Source organism: Erpetoichthys calabaricus, chromosome 3, assembly GCF_900747795.2.
Source record: "Erpetoichthys calabaricus chromosome 3, fErpCal1.3, whole genome shotgun sequence".
Classification (NCBI taxonomy): Eukaryota; Metazoa; Chordata; class Cladistia; order Polypteriformes; family Polypteridae; genus Erpetoichthys; species Erpetoichthys calabaricus.
In genome coordinates, this window is record NC_041396.2 from 274245226 (window position 1) to 274252421 (window position 7196).

Here is a 7196-nt window from a genome sequence, read left to right on the forward strand (position 1 = left end):
CATTAACTGCTTAGTTTAGATACTGCATCAATTACTCATATACTGTACCATTATTTAATAAGACATCAACAAGGGCTTCTTTTGGTCTTAATAGCATTTATGAAGCATCAATAAAATTGTGTTGCATATCAATAGTAGTTGATAGCTGGTGAAACCACTTGTGAATATGAAGGATTAACAACTAGTTTCATTTCAAGTTTTCTCCATTAGGTGATGCTAAATATCCAAAAATAAAAAGTTTTTTTTTTTGTCTCATTTATTTCCAGTACAAATACAGCTAAGTTAAAAATTATATCTTGTTTATTTATTTATTTTTTACTAAAGTCGAAGGCAAGGTAGTTGCTGTTAACTGCTCCACATGTGACAAGGAGGTTCTAAACTGCTGGACCTACAAGATGTGCTATCCAGGTAACTGAGCAAAGGTTTTATTTTTAAGGAAACAACATCTAGATGCAAGTACTGGCATAGCTGAACCTGACATTCGCATCATTATTGCTGTTGCCAATTAAGAACTGAGTGCTGCTGCCTAATAAGTTTGAGAGACCTGGCTTCAACTCCTGGCCTTACATTTTCATGATTTCCCCCATCTCTTTAGGCTTTCAGTGGACACTCCTGTTTTTTGTTCTACTGACAGCTTGGCTTCATATTAGGTAACTAGTCCTTCATGATTAAATTTCTTCATGTACTTTGGTGGTACAGAGAAGATAATATTTTTCTTGCCAGATGGTTAAGATTGGGAATTTTCCGAGCAATTTATCCAAGCATCCATCTACTAGTTTCTAAACTTGCTTTTCCAGAGTTGGGCCTGCAGGGAAGCTTCCTGGACATGATGATCACACACACACACACACACACACACACACACACACACATCAGGGGCAGTTTAGCATCATAAGTTTGCCTAAGTTCCCAAGTGGACATGGGGAGAATTTATAAACTCCATAAAAGGAGCATCTGGGACTTCAATCCGGTCATCTTGTTGTGAGGCAGCAGCACTACTACTTCACCACTGTGCCATCCCATAGCAATCCATCATAGACTATAATACAGATTTGAATGTATACATCTAAATGGAGAAATTTAATAACACAAGAATCCCTGATCATACATTGTATATTTCAAGTGTAACATAAAATTCCAACATGTTTACTAAATCTAATCATCCCAGTGGACAATTGGCAGTCATGCGATTACAAAGCAATACTGTAAACCTGTTAAGCAGAAGTAATCATGGTCAAAGTATAAATACATTATTTGATTAGCAGTGGCTTCCTATGAGAACACTTGTTTCATTTCAGAGCCTGGACGTGCTGTTGGGCTAAATAAGAATGAAACATGGGATCTCTGTGAGCGTGTCCTTCTCGTGATAGACTTTGTCGCATTGCTTCGAATATTGGTTCCCTAAAGAGTTTGATCAGGAAAAACCAAGCAGGTTTGGAAAATGAACAACATTTTCAGACAATTGATAAATGATATTGTTGTCCATCTGTCTGTTTTCCAACAAAATTAACTCAACAATGGCAACAGGATTAGGAACATTTATTAGATCATAAGAAATTTGACAAACGAGAAGAGACCATTCAGTACATCAAGCTCGATTGTTTAGCTAAATAGTTAAGCTATCCCAAAATGTCATCCAGACACTTTTTTAAAGTTTCTGCTTCAACTAAATCTCTTAGCAGTTTGTTGTAGATACCACCAAATCTTCACATATAGGAGTGCTTCCTGGCTTCTCTACATGTCTTTCCAATGTGATTTGATCCATTATGAACTATAACCAAAGGATTTTCACCTGCCCTTACCATAACTGGTCCACTTTTTAGGTTAGGTGCGAAACTCTTCATCCTGCTAAGCAGTACACCGTTATTGACTACTGATCTCTGCTGCATATAACGCTGGTGGTATTTTGAATAATGGAATCTCTAACAATGAGTATGCCTCTTTTCTGCCCCTCGTACACATTAACCTGGTTTGTACTGAAAGTTTTTACAGGCTTTTGTAGCAAGATATACCTGTTGGCTACTTCAGTCTTATTTTCTGATCAGATGCTGTGGTGTTGTTCCTCTTTTAATTACTTGAGACCTAGTGTGATCTGTTGTAAACCGTATTTAGTTGCTGTTCTGTTTAATTTGGAGAGGAATATCAGAAAGCTTTAGTTTCGATAGGTCTTCAGTGCTGAGGACATTAGTGTGTTTTGCAAGAGCATAAAACTTTGCAGTGAAGTTTGCTATTTTCACGCAGTTAAACACGTATGTGGTCCAATTCTGTGTGATCTTAGATAACACTCTGTATTTTAGGTGATTCTTTATTTTATTCCTTTCTTATTCATATATTCTTCTCTAACTGTGTCAGTAATTATTTTTCAAGAGACTAAGGATTTTGGGTTTTGAAATTTTTGTGTATCTGAGTTGTCAAGATGGGAATACCACGTGAACAATCAACAACCTAGGAATTACAACTCAGACAATTCCAACAAAACAAAGCTATCCAAATTGTTGGAGTTGTGATGTAACACTGACCTTTTACGTTATGCAGTTGCTTAAAATAAAACATATAATCTGGTCAGCCTGAAAAGCCATTTTTTGATCAAAATGCATTTGGTGCAAAGATATGCATATTTTGGCAGACCAAGTAACTAATCAACAGTGATCTTGCATTTTTGTGAATAGTCTGACCGGAAACCCACATGAACACACTGAAGTGAGAAGGTGAAACATCACAAGTCTGAGCTTCAAATGGTACAAGAGCATGTGAACACAGCAAAAGAACTTTTGATTTGCCCCTGAATTGACATGCAACTAACCCAAATTAGGCTGTAGTACTGAACAACAATTCAAACTAAAACACCACTACTGATAATCGAAAACAAAGGCAAATAATCCCGACCCAACTACTCTGTCTTGTTACTTTCTTACGTATTCACTTTAATTATTTTTTTTATTATTATTTCAGCTTTTTAAATGTCTGTTGTGTCTGTTTGGTACAGATACCTTGGACTTAGCAGAATCCACAATAGTACTGATAATCACTGGCATTGGACTCTTCATCCTGGGCTTAGTAACATGTTCTATTGGGTGAGTGCGCCATCGTCTTTCTAATCAGTGACTTCACCTTCACTTTTTGTTTTTTCTTTTCTTCTTCTTTTTAGTTGTTTTGCATATTTATCACCTGGGAAAAAGTTTAAACATGTTTTTTTACTGTTTTTGGCTCTTGTTGGATTAATGCTTTTTCAGTACTAAGCATACAACAAACTTCTTGCAATTGCTAGAGCAGAATGACATATCTGTGCTTGGCCAAATCTCAGTCTGGCTCCAGGCTTCCTACTTCTCACATATTTATTAACTCTTAATTATTGTGGAAAAGAAAAACATTTCTCTTCTGTTCCAACAGATACCAGAAATACAGGAAACAATCAAAAACAGTCTCTGAAATAAAGACCACAAAAACATGCAACACATGAAAATAAATACCCACCCAAATGATTTACCTCAACATTTAAATTCTGTGATTTTCTGAATCAAATAAGGTTGAATGGTGGATTAAGGACCAGACTGCTTATTTCTAAGTAAGACTATCCATCAATGTTAAAGGTAAGAAGGACGGATTAAGTTTCTTTGATTGTTTTTGTGTGCATGAAATCTATCTTACTAAACCACAGTTAATTTATGCACGGCGGACGCACCGAGGCGCATGCGCACTTCGGTCTTGGCACCCGCCCCAGAGTCCAGAGTCAAACGCAGCGGCTTCCCAAAACGCCACGGCGCCCGCCCCAGAGTCAAATGCAGCGGCTTCCCAGAGTCAGTAGGTGGGGCCCAAATAACATAACCTGTTCACTACACTTGCTCTAATCAACTGTGCCAGTAATATAGATCACATAACGGTCACAGACTCAAACCCAGCGGCTTCCCCGACTCAGTGGCTGACACACGAACACCACAACCTGTAAGCTAAACTTGCTGTGCTCCACTCTGCCAGCAGTCGGTGTCAGCAAAGGCAACAGAATCACATCTCCACAAAATGAAACCGCTTTAGTACAGATATGCTTATTGAATTAAATGACATTTCCCCAGATGCACCCACCCTCCATGACATGTCATCCATCCAAATATCGAACAGAACAGAAACTGATTGCCATTCTTGGATTTCCGATTCGCTAGCGAATCGCGGGCTTAACTTGTGTGATACTAAACAGCACTGATTACTAGAGACTAAGGGGAATTCTCTTTGCTTTCAACCTTTTTTGCCATACGCTAAGAATTTCTATGGACTGTAACACTTTTCACTGCAGTGTTTATGTTCTTTCAGAGCCTTAAAGTTCCATAAATCATCAAAAAATCAGGTTTGTGAGGACCCCATATTTAATATATTCCCCACCTTCTGGTATCTTTGTCACACAGACTCCCACACACCACAACATCAGGTTTTTGAGGGACACAGAAGCTTAGGCCAGCATGTAGGGTAAGGTGACAAGGTGATCACCTCAAGCACCACTTTGGTAAGGACTACATTTTCAGGTAACATTTGTATTTCTTTGAAGATTAAGAAATATAACTTTCCACCCACACAATTTTACCACTATTTTCAAATTAGAAAATATGTTAAAAGAAACCTATGTAATTTTCTAGACCTCCCACCCATTTATATTCCAGAGGCAGCCTTTAAGACTCAGCATCTCAACAATATATGAAAACATCTCAAAGAATCTTCCTTTCAATGATCCCAGGGTATGGTGGGAAAAGAACCTTTGAAATTAACATTTCAGAAAAGGCGTGGCTGTCTTGCATAGAATCCACTCTTAGCTCCATATGCGCAAAGCATTCAGTAATTCAGTTTAAAATCTTAATTCAACTTACCTCATTTAAAATTCTCCAGAATGCACCCAGAATAAGATCCAATTTATGAGTGTTGTCATCTTCCTTCAGCCCCAACAGGCCACATGTTTTCGGAGTGCACAAAACTAACATAATTTGGACAAGAATCTTTAAATACTTAAGACATTCTTGGTGTCACGATCACTCATAACTCGTTGGCAGCTGTGTTTAATGTACTCTCAGATAGGCTTAAAGCATATAAGGACAAATTGATTAAAGTAGCTGATACCACACTACTCGCTTAACTGGAAGAATCTTTAACCACCTTTAAATCTCAGTGGGTAACTGACATTCTATTTTATTTGAAATTGGAAGAAAACAAATTCTCGCTTAAGGGAGAATCTTTTGTAAAACATGGCAAGACTTAATTTAAAAAAAATTTAAAATAAGCACTCATATGAGGATTGCGACCACTAGGGGGCACCCAGAGCCCAAATACCATAAACCAACTCTTACACCAGTTCAAGATAAAAATAGACGTTATTTATTTGGTTAACAGTAACTTATCACAAAAACAGATCAGTCCAGCACCATACCAGTAAGCAATAAAAAACCTTCATCTCCCTTTGTGTTTCACTTTGTGTTTCCTCTGTGAGCATCATCCAGCTTCCTCCTGACTCTTATTCTCCACATGTGGCAAGATGCCTCCTTTTATGTCAGTCCCAGGAGCACTTACAGTTTCATGGCACTGCATGCAGAATGGATTTCCGGGTCATATGGAAGCTCTCGAAAAAAGAGGTCCATTCTTCACAATGCCCCTTTACAGCATCAAGGACCCCAACAGGGTCATCCTTCTATACTACAATTTCCAGGCCACCCTGCAGGTGTCCAAACTGGTCTCCAGTTGCAGGAGTACTGCCACCTCTCACGCTGGAGGATGAAATGTTCAAAATATCCATTTGTCCCTCATCCGTCCGTTATCTTGGCATCCCATCAGGGAAAGAAACTGAGGACCAACCTGGCTGGGTTATGCCTCTATTCTTGTGCTGTATCCATTACAGTCTACTATCTGGGTAGGAATTTGCCCTCAACCTCAGTTGGAATGCCCATCCATCCTGTCCAGCACTTAACAGAAGAAAAAGATGTTTTCCTGTTCTTTCTTATTTTTCTCTGCTCTAGGCTCTTTTCTCATTCTGTCAGGTGAGAGCTGAATTCTTGTTTGTTAGATTTTTTTTTCTTTCCTTTTAAAATTCTCTTTTGTGTTTTTGGTTGTTGTATGAGTTCTGTAATTTTTATATGTGCCTTGAGCATGGGAAAAGCGCTATATAAATAAAATGTATTATTATTATTATATGCTGGATTGTTTCTTGAAATAAAATTGATGAAAAAATTAAATCATTATAAACTGCTGGATACTCACAAAAGTAACTAGTAACAACCAAAGCATAAATCAACCACCACTGCAAAGAAAATAGCAATAGATTTTATGAACAATAAAGCATTTGTATGCTAGCATCAGTTTGGCAAGAAAAGCATTGATCTGAAAGATTAACTCAATTCCACTTTTTTCCCCGAAGGATTAATTCATGCACTATTGTAGCCATTTTGACACACTGAAATATTATAAGCCTAGCCCTTAGAATGAGTAACACTGTATTAGAACAACAGACTTCCACACCTTGCATGCATTATTCTTTTTAAGAGACTAGCCATGGTACCTGTCCCAAAAAAAATAAATAATATTTGCTATCTCTTGCCCTACTTGTACTTTCAGCACCTTCCTCTGTATTTGTGTGTGTCTGTACCTCTCTTCACCAGTGCTTCCTTTCACAATCTTGTTCCCATAAATCCTGTTTCTCAGACTCAGTTATTATTTTCAAGGCTCATTTCGCGCCTCCTGTCCAGTTTTATATTTTGTGTCTTTGAAGGCAACTTTCTCAGCATGTACCTTTACTGCACCTTGTGTGTCTTACACTCGTACTTCTGCTTTCATCACATCACCAAAGCAAGCTGATCAAATCACACTAAATCCAAAATGACCAATCAGATTGCTCTAAGGGAGTGGACACACACACTACTTATTGTGCTATTATATATAATCCATCCATCCATCCATTTTCCAACCCGCTGAATCCGAACACAGGGTCACGGGGGTCAGCTGGAGCCAATCCCAGCCAACACAGGGCACAAGGCAGGGAACCAATCCTGGGCAGGGTGCCAACCCACCGCAGGACACACACAAACACACCAGGGCCAATTTAGAATCACCAATCCACCTAACCTGCATGTCTTTGGACTGTGGGAGGAAACCGGAGCACCCAGAGGAAACCCACGCAGACACGGGGAGAACATGCAAACTCCACGCAGGGAGGACCCAGGAAGCGA

General features: G+C 38.7%; 1 long non-coding RNA gene across 1 annotated transcript; it reads left to right on the forward strand.

Moving 5' to 3' along the window:
- Positions 1–292: 292 nt before the first annotated feature.
- Positions 293–3584, forward strand: LOC127527240 (uncharacterized). The gene is made up of 3 exons (XR_007934547.1): positions 293–408; positions 2987–3074; positions 3391–3584. It is a non-coding gene; the product is annotated as an uncharacterized LOC127527240 (long non-coding RNA).
- The last annotated feature ends 3612 nt before the right edge of the window (positions 3585–7196 follow it).